This window comes from Delphinapterus leucas, chromosome 2 (genome assembly GCF_059928025.1).
Source record: "Delphinapterus leucas isolate spDelLeu-1000000601 "Yukka" chromosome 2, BTC_Dleu_Yukka2, whole genome shotgun sequence".
Classification (NCBI taxonomy): Eukaryota; Metazoa; Chordata; class Mammalia; order Artiodactyla; family Monodontidae; genus Delphinapterus; species Delphinapterus leucas.
Window position 1 is genome coordinate 17,817,286 of NC_143130.1, and position 12,324 is coordinate 17,829,609.

General features: G+C 39.7%; 1 protein-coding gene and 1 pseudogene across 19 annotated transcripts in view; one reads left to right on the forward strand and one right to left on the reverse strand.

Moving 5' to 3' along the window:
• PARD3 (par-3 family cell polarity regulator) overlaps nucleotides 1–12,324 on the reverse strand; it is a 642,085-nt gene that overhangs the window by 411,690 nt on the left and 218,071 nt on the right. The window lies entirely within an intron of this gene.
• LOC149749956 (deoxyuridine 5'-triphosphate nucleotidohydrolase, mitochondrial pseudogene) lies at nucleotides 10,398–12,289 on the forward strand (annotated as a pseudogene).

Genomic DNA, 12,324 nt, shown 5'->3' on the forward strand with positions numbered 1-12,324 from the left:
TTCACAGGTGAATTCTGTCAAACATTTAGAGAAGAGCTACCACCTATTCTTCTCAAACTCTTCCAAAATACAGCAGAGAGAGGAACACTCCCAAACTCATTCTACAAGGCCACCATCACCCTGATACCAAAACCAGACAACGATGTCACAAAGAAAAAAAACTACAGGCCAATATCACTGATGAACATAGATGCAAAAATCCTCAACAGAATACTAGCAAACAGAATCCAACAGCACATTAAAAGGATCATACACCATGATCAAGTGGGGTTTATCCCAGGAGTGCAAGGATTCTTCAGTATACGCAAATCAATCAATGTGATAAACCATATTCACAAACTGAAGATATGATCATCTCAATAGATGCAGAAAAAGCTTTTGACAAAATTCAACACCCATTTATGATAAAAACCCTCCATAAAGTAGGCACAGAGGGAACTTACCTCAACATAATAAAGACCTTATATGACAAACCCACAGCCAACATCATTCTCAATGGTGAAAATCTGAAAGCATTTCCTCTAAGATCAGAAACAAGACAAGGTTTTCCACTCTCACCAATATTATTCAACATAGTTTTGGAAGTTTTAGCCACAGTAATCAAAGAAGAAAAACGAGTAAAAGGAATCCAAATGGGAAAAGAAGAAGTAAAGCTGTCACTGTTTGCAGATGACATGATACTATACATAGAGAATCCAAAAGACGCTACCAGAAAACTACTAGATCTATTCAATGAATTTGGTAAAGTAGCAGGATACAAAATTAATGCACAGAAATCTCTTGCATTCCTATACACTAATGATGAAAAATCTGAAAGAGAAATTAAGGAAACACTCCCATTTACCACTGCAACAAAAAGAATAAAATACCTAGGAATAAACCTACTGAAGGAGACAAAAGACCTGTATGCAGAAAACTATAAGACACTGATGAAAGAAATTAAAGATGATACAAACAGATGGAGAGATATACCATGTTCTTGGATTGGAAGAATCAACATTGTGAAAATGACTATACTACCCAAAGCAATCTACAGATTCAATGCAATTCCTATCAAACTACCAATGGCATTTTCATAGAACTAGAACAAAAAATTTCACAATTTGTATGGAAACACAAAACACCCGAAGAGCCAAAGCAATCTTGAGAAAGAAAAAAGGAGCTGGAGGAATAAGGCTCCTGGACTTCAGACTATACTACAAAGCTACATTAATCAAGACAGCATGGTACTGGCACAAAAACAGAAATACAGATCAATGGAACAGGACAGAAAGCTCAGAGATAAACCCACACACATATGGTCAACTAATCTATGACAAAGGAGGCAAGGATATACAATGAAGAAAAGACAGCCTCTTCAATAAGTGGTGCTGGGAAAATTGGAGAGGTACATGTAAAAGAATGAAATTAGAACACTCCCTAACACCATACACAAAAATAAACTCAAAATGGATTAAAGACCTAAACATAAGGCCAGACACTCTAAAACTCTTAGAGGAAAACATAGGCAGAATACTCTATGACATAAATCACAGCAAGATCCTTTTTGACCCACCTCCTAGAGAAATGGAAATAAAAACAAAAATAAACAAATGGGACCTAATGAAACTTAAAAGCTTTTGCACAGCAAAGGAAGCCATAAACAAGATGAAAAGACAACCCTCAGAATGGGAGAAAATATTTGCAAATGAAGCAACAAAGGATTAATCTCCAAATATACAAGCAGCTCATGCAGCTCAATATCAAAAAACAAACAACGCAATCCAAAAATGGGCAGAAGACCTAAATAGACATTTCTCCAAGGAAGATATACAAATTGCCAACAAACACATGAAAGGATTCTCAGCATCACTAATCATTAGAGAAATGCAAATCAAAACTACAATGAGGTATCACGTCACACCAGTCAGAATGGCCATCATCAAAAAATCTACAAATAAATGCCAGAGAGGGTGTGGAGAAAAGGGAGCCCTCTTGCACTGTTGGTGGGAATGTAAATTGATACAGCCACTATGGAGAACAGTATAGAGGTTCCTTAAAAAACTAAAAATAGAACTACCATATGACCCAGCAATCCCACTACTGGGCATATACCCTGAGAAAACCATAATTCAAAGAGTCATGTACCACAATGTTCATTGCAGCACTGTTTACATTTACCAGGACATGGAAGCAACCTAAGTGTCCAGCGACAGATGAATGGATAAAGAAGATGTGGCACATATATACAATGGAATATTACTCAGCCATAAAAAGAAACGAAATTGAATTATTTGTAGTGAGGTTGATGGTCCTAGAGTCTTTCATATAGAGTGAAGTAAGTCAGAAAGAGAAAAACAAATACCGAATGCTAACACATATATATGGAATCTAAAAAAAAAAAAGGTTTGAACAGCCTAGGGGCAGGATAGGAATAAAGACACAGACATAGAGAATGGACTTGAGAACATGGGGAGGGGGAAGGGTAAGCTGGGACAAAGTGAGAGAGTGGCATGGACATATATACACTACCAAATGTAAAATAGATAGCTAGTGGGAAGCAGCCGCATAGCACAAGGAGATCAGCTTGGTGTTTTGTGACTACCTGGAGGGGTGGGATAGGGAAGGTGGGAGGGATACACAAGAGGAAGGAGATATGAGGATATATGTTTATGTATAGCTGATTCACTTTGTTATACAGCAGAAACTGACACAACAATGTAAAGCAATTATACTCTAATAAAGATGTTAGGAAAAAAAAAAACCCAAAAAATGAAAGGTCCCTCATGCCTCACAGCCAAATAATAATAATGATAATAATAAATTTAAATAAAATGGTATGAAATGAATGAAATGGAACAGAAAAGAATAGAAAATATCAATGTATACTTTAAGTAGGAAGGCTGTTTACAGATTTACATATTTGTTCACTGGGCCACCAAGTCAAATGCACCTCTTCCTCTAGAGTGTTTGTCCCAGGGACATTGGCAGGTGTGGAGACACTTCTGGTTGTCACAACTGGGGGAGGGTGGTATTGACACTAGCTGGTACAGGTCAGGGAAATCCGCTAAACCTCCTACAACGCTCAGGACAGTCCCACGCAACCAAGAACAAACAATCCAGCCGCAAATGTCTCCAGTGCCAACACTGGAGACAGTCACAAGTTTCAAGACCACTAACTGACCTTGTAGTTCACGCCATCTGACGGTCACTCCTACAGGGCCCACGTATGCATTGCTGTAAGCGGAATCTGCTAATACTTAAGAAGTAAATGTAGGGCTTCCCTGGTGGCACAGTGATTAAGAATCCGCCTGCCAATGTAGGGGACACGGGTTCGAGCCCTGGTCTGGGAAGATCCCACATGCCACGGAGCAACTAAACCCATGTACCACAACTACTGAGCCTGTGCTCTAGAGCCTGCGAGCCACAACTACTGAGCCCACCAGCCACAACTACTGAAGCCTGCACGCCTAGAGCCCATGCTCCGCAACAAGAGAAGCCACCGCAATGAGAAGCCTACGTACCACAAGGAACAGTAGCCCCCGCTCACCACAACTAGAGAAAGCCCGTGCACGGCAACAAAGACCCAACGCGGCCAAAAATAAATAAATAAATTTATAAAAAAAAAAAAAAGAAGTAAATGTAACCATAGCCTCTCAATGGACACAGTTAAAACTTGGTTCCATTTTTTTTTTCCTATAATAAAAATGACGGGGCTTCCCTGGTGGCGCAGTGGTTGAGAATCTGCCTGCCAATGCAGAGGACACGGGTTCGAGCCCTAGTCTGGGAAGGTCCCACATGACGCGGAGCAACTAGGCCCGTGCGCCACAACTACTGAGCCTGAGCGTCCGGAGCTTGTGCTCCGCAACAAGAGAGGCCGCGACAGTGAGGGGCCCGTGCACTACGATGAAGAGTGGCCCCCACTCGCCACAACTAGAGAAGGCCCTCGCACAGAAACATAGACCCAACACAGCCAAAAGTAAATAAACTAATTAATTAATTTTAAAAAATGACGGATGCTCACTGCAGCGAGTTGTGAAACTGAAGGAGACTGAAGGGTTTTGTGACAAATGAATAAAAAGATAGAGCAAGGCAGGACAGTCTCATAATCTGTAAATCCTTTACCAGAAAGTAATAAATTCCTATGCTCTACACGTTGTGAAGAAGCCACTGGTTTCAGGTTTTGCTGTTTTTTGGTTTAAACTTCACAACTTTTCACACAAGAACTTTAACAATAAGACAGCTCTCACATCATCATAAACAACCAGAGTAAGTTACTAGAGTTGACTAAAAAATCCTAAAACAGAAGATGGTGAGAAAGGGAGAACGAGAAAGAGAAAAATAAAGGAGAGACAAGACCAAGCCAGGAAAACACACGCAGAAACCTACTTCCTATTCACCGCTTGTGCTTTTCAAACCACAATGCGAGTTGGAGTGTTTCTGGTTTGAAACTGCTAAGTTTCGCGCCTGCTGACAGAGGCACTGCCATGGAAAAGCACAGCCTGGTGTGCTGGATTGAACGCAGACAAGCTCCTCTTTGCTTTTCAAACTGCTAAGAAAGAGACGACGCAACAGAACTACAACAAACTGTAAAGTTCTAAGTTAAGGATTTTGCTTAAAAGATTTTTTTACCACAGTCTAATATATTTTTATCATTATATTTAAAAGAAATCTAATTACGTTCAAAAGAAAAGTGGATGTCCTTGCTGTCACTAATGAGATCTCAGGGCATGAGAATTATTTCAGAAGCTGCAGCTAGTATCCAAGGGTGCATTTTTTTTCATCATTTGCATTAAGCAGAAATTTTATCAGAAGACCAATTAATAGTCAATGTAATAGCTTTGCAGAAGGGGTACTAAATTAAGTGTGTCAACACCGTACACTCAGTGCCTGCCCCTGTCTTGTACTCATCAAGAAAATTACATGAGTGAAGCTTCATTCTCACAGATGATGGCCAATCAATGGCAACTCATGACAATACTCAAGACGATTCCAGTTGTTTTAAACATCTGGTAGAAATAATGCCGTGAAAAGGAGCCTAGTCCCTGCAGATTTTTCACGAGGAAGCAAAAAAAAAAAATTTAAGCTCACAGTCTAATATTGTTTTAAATTCTGCATCTCTTTTTATATTCTGAAAAAAAATCCCTTGTTTTAATGAACCAGATCCATCAGAAACATATACAGAGTCTGTATCAAAGAAAATGACTTTTCTTAAACCACTTTCATTAAAATTAAGCCAATATTATATACTCATATAATATTACATACTCATATATTATGTATAAACTTAAAGGCTATCAAAATCCTCAAAATTCTACATCATTCTAGCTCTAAAATAACTATGTAATTCTAGCTTTAAATTTCTACAATAATCCAAAACAATTCAGATTTGACCACTTACAAAAAAATGGGACTAGATGATAAGTTTGAAGTGATTTAAATGTTATCCATGCAGGTGGCCAAAAAGAAAAAGTTATATCATTTATTGGCTCAAAATAATACCTGCCCTTATAATGCCCTAACCCAGAGGTACTCGAAGTATGATCCCTGGCCAGGAGCATCATCACCACGTGGGAACTCAGTAGAAATGCAAGTACTCAGGCCCCACCCAGACTTACTGGGGGCTAGAAATCTATTTTCCCAAACCCTCCAGTCAACTCTAATCCAAAGTCAAGTTGGCAAAGCACTGCCCTAATCTGCAGGTGACAAGAACAAAGACCAGCTAGAGTGTTAAGACGTCCTGTGCTGAGCGACATCGACTTAGCTCATTTAACCCTTATGATGATTTCATGATGTAGGAAATGGTATTCTCATTACACTGGAGCAGCTCTGGCTCAGTCATATTAAGCACTAAACCGAGACTCTACAAAGCCGTGTGAAGCCAAAGTTTACTGTTAACCACTATTACCCACAGCATGCAAGGAGTGTGTCCCTCCCTTTCTGCTCCCATAGTACAAGTTCATCCACTCAATAACTCACATAAGCTTTGTGGAAATGGACAGCTTCCCTCAGGATGTAATTTCAGTCTTCTATCACACGTAGAAAGCCCCATATGCGTTGACGCTACCCTCCTCAAAAAATAGGCAGGGTGTGAATTTCAGACAACCACTGGAGTCCTCTTTCATCAGTTCAAATTTTTATTAATTGCTTGACTAAAGAATAACTTAGGGACTTCCATGGTGGTCCAGTGCGTAAGACTCGAGCTCCCAATGCAGGGGGCCTAGGTTCAATCCCTGGTCAGGGAACTAGTTCCCGCATGCGTGCCGCAACTAAGAGTTCCCACACCACAACTAAGAAGTCTGCATGCCACAACTAAAGATCCCACATGTGGCAACTAAGACCCGGCACAGCCGAAATACAGAAATAATTTTTTTTTTTGAAGAGTAACTTATGTGTAGCCCATCTCGCAATGTGATCTTTACAATGTGATCTCCTGTTACTGAATCAAGGCCACGTTTCCACAACTGGCTCATCTCTGACCAAAATCCCAACTGCCCCAATCTAAAGGGATGAGGTGAGAGACAGAAGGTAACAGGCACTCCAGGAGTAGAGCTTTCAAAGTGGCCTGAGGCCCCTTAAACTCATGGGATGGGCCAAACACCACCATTGCTGGAAAGCACTTGTCAACAGAGAGAAACATGTGGACAAGATCTCAGTGAGAATCTAAAAACATGGACATTGAGAGGGAAAACACTGATAACAGTTCTATCAAAAATTCATAACAACACCTTTAACTATACAAAGAGATGCATTAAATAAATCACTGTACATCCAAGGTATTTTAAACCAATATAGCTATTAAAAAATATAATCACAGGCATGGAAAGAACAAATGACACACCCCAAAATATTAACATATTGTAGTAAACATCTGATATTGTAGAATTACAGGAGACATATTTTCTACTTTGTACTCCTTTGTTTTTCAATGCCTTACACTATAAGCACGTTTTAATGTAAAATATATATTTATGATAAAATGAAATTAGAAAAAAATACCATAAATAAATTACTTGTTCTATACCTCTAGAACCTACTGAATTTTCAACATATATTGATAGTAAAGTAATAATGAAAAATTGTTTTAAATTTTGAAGTTAACACTTTATATTACTCACTAAAACGCTGAGTATACCAGATGAATACATTTTTGTACAAAGAAGAAAAATACTTTGCAGATCAGAGCAATTACCAACACTCATTTTATCAGTAAGTCTCAGGATTCCACTGGGAATAAATACATAGCTTTAATTTTCACTGTATTAACCGAGTGGTTTTCTTCTTCTTTCATATTGTTTTAGACATTTAATGTATTCTTTTGGTTCAACACAATGAATGAGCACATTAGTATTTAAGACCATCATGGAGAAGGACCCCTGACAGATAAACACTTAGTACTGCCAGAACACAAATGAAATTATCTGAAAAGGCAAGAAATTACTAGCCTGCTGTCTAGTTTTCAAACACACAAAAGGAAGAAATGTTTTTAAATTTTTTAACTTATTCCATAAGTTATTTTTCTGAAATTTAGTTATTCAATATTTGATAATAAGAACACAAATTTTCCCAGTCTACAACGGCGAATGAAACTTTCAAATCTTCGCGCAAATTTATAGAACAGGTAACATTACTGAACTGCTCATCAAACAGTTAGGGGGACACCCTCACCGTCAGCCAGTTCCCATCCGCAGATCAATTCAATGAACATTAGGAATTCACAGTAATTTATAAGAGGAAACATGCAGAAACAAGATTACTTACTCTGCTTCGTTTCTTTATTTTCATGCAGCCATTTAAAAATAGAACAGAAGGGGTTTCAAAGACAGATACACAGCATTTTTTACCAAACATTATAAGCAGAAACAACATAAATAATCTGCTAGAATTATGCCACATCATTTTTCCCTTGGGAAGATAAATGTTACACATACCGTGTGTATTAAATAATTATGACTGGAGATAATCACGGCACACATGAAACGTATGCATCACTGCCAAGAATTTACCTAGAGATTTATTACACTGAGACACATAGCTTTTAAGCTCTGTAAGGAACTCACATGTTTAGCTCTTAATATTACCTAGAAATGCTCATCAAGATTAGGGAGGGGACGCGAAGCACTCGGGTGAGTTTGCAATCGGATGGATTACTACAGAGAGCTGTCTTATTCTCACTGCATAACCTGACACCTATTGCTCAAGTGGCAAGTCAAATTAGAATATTGTTTAACGGTGAGAGAAAAAATACACTGTGTGGACAGGCAAAACATATTTCAGGCAATGACTATGCTTAAAATGGCTAATTAATCAGCAAACTTTGATCATCATTTCTATTAACTACTGAAAAGTTAGCCTACATTAAACAAAAACTTTCCCAAGACTCGATAAATGTGGTTGTGCTTCTGTGGGCTCTAAAAGCTAATGAGATAGCGACAAGAGTTACACAACGGGGTCGGCATCCTGGGACAGCTCAGTCTCTAGTGATCAAGCACAAAGTCTCCCCATTTGATGTTTTAGGTTCTACCAGTCAGCCACCCTGTTCTTTAAAAACCTATCTGAAAGCAGTAACATGGATTAACCCTGAAAACAGTTTTCTATAAGTCAAAACAATCTCTTCCTCTCTTCCTTTCATTTTTAAATCTCATTTCCTACAGAAGTTTCTCCAATGTTTAAAACAGCATGAAATTCACTACCCAAGTAGCATTAAAATCTAACCTTAAACATAGTGGTTTATGAAAAATCCTCCTCAACACTCCAGCCTTCCAAACAGGAAGTGTCATTCTTCTCTTTGGTTCGAAGACCAAGAACTAAAAGAGTCATAGAAGAGGCACTTTTGATTGGCTTTATTTTTGTAAATACTTTGAACAGGATTGCCTCATAAGTTTTTCTTTGGTCTCTATCACATCCCAAGTCCTATTTCCAGTTCATCACTCTCAGAAGTTAGGTCATCTGAAATAGTCAGGTCTCAATTATTGGGAACACAATGATCCAGGAATATCCATTATTGGACCTTCCATCCGCTGAGTCCAACCAACCAAACTACCCAAGCACCGATAAAGAGGATGGGCAGGAGCTGGAAAACTGAACTGCAACCATCAGATAGCTCCCATCTCAAAAGTTACATTTTTTAATGTTTTAGCCGGTATCTTCCAACAATAGAAACTTCAAGCCAATATGTTTTTTCCACACGTTAATTGTGATATCTTTTAAAATCCAGTATCTTGGAAACTGCTGGCAATAGTCCTAATTCCCACATAAGAAACTCTGAACTAGAAGCCCTGTTGGGATACGCTATGGATTTGTCTCAACAGAACTCTGATGGTTCCCTCTGACTTGGAGCATTTGACCACAAAGCCTTATTTAAATAAGACAACAGAGGTAACTTTCAATAATTTTCTCTTCTGAAGGTCTTAAGATTTTATGATGCACCTCATAAAGTCGAAAATAAATAAAACATAGCCCCCTGCCTTCACTTTGTAGAGGCAGAATCTCTTCTGCTTTGAATCCACAATATAAAGTAAGACCAGTACGTGTAAGCTTTGTTGCTGTTGTTGAAGTTGGTTCTCGGAATTGTGTCGGAATGCAGCCCATCCCTGCTTCCCATTGATGCAGCTCTGCTTTTTCATTACATTGGCTGCCATTTTAGCAACAGAACATTTACAGTATCTCCTAAAATGCACTGAATTTACACACTGGCTAGAGTGGACTTAGAAGGGTTTTGTTATTTTAAAAGATATCCCACGATCCTCAAACAGGAATAAATTTCATTGAAACACTAGAGTTACAAATTTTATCTCAAAAAGTGAACTTCATTGTGTATCTATCTTTGGATGGGTCATGCTCTTCCACTCATCTCCTCCATGTGGGAATCTACTGTGGTTCTCTGACCTCCCTGTGAGAAGGTCCTAGCATCAGAGACTGGACAGCGCAAGCATCTGAGCCAGCACACACTTCTGCTTCTTCTGGATGACCATGTCCAGACAGCTCGAGGAGGGGTACCATCCGCCAGACAGAGGTCCACTCCCGTCAGTAAGAGTCACCCCGTTTTCAATCAGCATTGCCAATGACCTAATAATAAGGCGAGAACCTTGCTGGACTTTCTCACGTCTAAGCCAACTTAGTTAAAAGGAAATCCCACAAGTTGTGTGAAATGAGTCATGATTCATTTGTTGATTCCTTAAGAAAAAGCTGGAGCACCTGTAAGTGCTATGGCTGGATGCACAGATGCACATCCAGGAAGATATGGTCCCTTCACGCCACCATGTGACATGAACATCATGGCTGAATGCTCTCCATCTTTACGTATTGAACCAGAGAGAAACTGAATCTTTCCCTTTATATATATATATATATATATATATATATATATATATATATATATATATATATATAAAACTTAAAAAAAAACAAGTGTCCCAACTTGGGGCTTACATATTTTACAATCATTCCATATTTAGAGATAATTAGGATTTTCTTCCAACTCAGATACGAGAAAATGTTGCTTTGCTCTTTTAACTCTAAGTTAAAAAAACAAGTTTAGTGTGCTGGTCTCACCCTGCTCTCTCTCTCTTGTCCCCCCGCTCCCTCCTGGGCTCACGTTCTGCCCTGCCATGCCCTTCTCTCAAGAGGCACAAGTCATCTCCCCCAGCAAGTGGGCCCGGCCTGCGGGGGAGGGCAGCATGCAGCTCCACCTTGTCCGGCTCTCGAAGCACGCCACCACCTGGACCAAGGGGTATGCACGTGCCGTGGGCTATGACCTGTACAGCACCTATGATTACATACTACCACCTATGGAGAAAGCCTTTGTGAAAACCGACATTCAGATAGCTCTTCCTTCTGGGTGCTACGGGAGACTAGCTCCACATTCTGGTTTGGCTGCAAAATACTTCATAGATGTAGGGGCTGGTGTCATAGCTGAAGATTACAGAGGGAATGTTGGTGTTCTACTGTTCAATTTTGGCCAAGTCCGAAGTCAAAAAGGGTGATGGAATTGCACAGCTCATTTGTGAATGGATTTTTTACCCAGAAATAGAAGAAGTTCAAGTTTTAGATGATGATGAAAGGGGTTCAGGAGGTTTTGGTTCCACTGAAAATAATTAAAACTTTATGCCAAGAAAAGACATTTTAACTCTTGCATACGACTGACGTAAAGCTTTAAGGGAACTTCAGTAAATGGACTGAGAAAGCCTTTAAGGTGTCAAAATAACCATTATTAGAATATAACGGGAAAACCTACTGAAATGTTACGTCAGTGCTGACTGAAGTGACCATACCCTTACATAAAGCAGCGCTTCACACACTTGATGCTCCATAAACGATGCGACATAATCCAACAAGACAATGACACTTGGGAGGTACTGTCATCAGACTTCACCACGTGCTAGCGAAGACGGAGAATGGCAGCAAATCACCACTCAACAACCCCTGTCCTTCTCAGCAGCCAGGTTCAGAGCTGCGAAGTTAACTCACCACAAGCCACAGTGGTCGCCAGACAGGGTTCCTGGGTCAGAACCCGCACAGACGCAGTTGACAAGTGAACCCCAGGCCTCCTCTCCGGTCCCCTGAACCCGAGTCCCCAGAGCGGATCCCCAGGGGCCACACAGGAAAACGGTGTGGGGACTGGAGTTCCCAGCCAGGTTCTGCATTCAGAGGAGAAAAGGCCTTTGTCTAAATGTCTCTGAACAATAGAATAATTGCAAAAATGGTGTATTGGATAAATAGCAAATTCTCAGGGAAACTACAGAGAGGTAAGGGAAGATGAGCAGATGAGGGGGCAGGATGCCTGGCTCAGTGGAACACATTCGATCTGCCGGGACGCATGTTTTTATGGAACACGCTAATGACAATGGGAGAAAATCTGGGAAGAAATACAAGCATGAAACAAAAAGCAAGAGTGAGACGTGAAAGATTACGTTAATCACGTATTTGGGTTTTAGAAGAAAGGTGATATTTTTAAAAACCCCCCACTGAACCAAATGAGTTGTAACACGTAAACAGGCACTGTTCTGTTCAAAAAACTAAGACCCTCACTGTAACATTTACAATTCTACAAAAGGCTCCATCAAATTCTGCTGAAGCATACCCAGTGGCTGGCATCTGAGGCTCTGGAGAGATAAAATCTGAAACTGCATACTGCCGTTTTATGTATTTTACTGCTAGGCTACGATGCATTTAATGCACAAATGCCAGCAGGCCAGGATACAAAAATTTACTATGGATGTGCTTTAAGTTAATGTTGATTCCAACAGTTTACCATCCATCAACTATTCTAGTGCCAATTAGCACTTTAAAAACCATGCGTAAATATTTGAAAAACATGTTAGCAATTAAAGGGAGGAAATATTC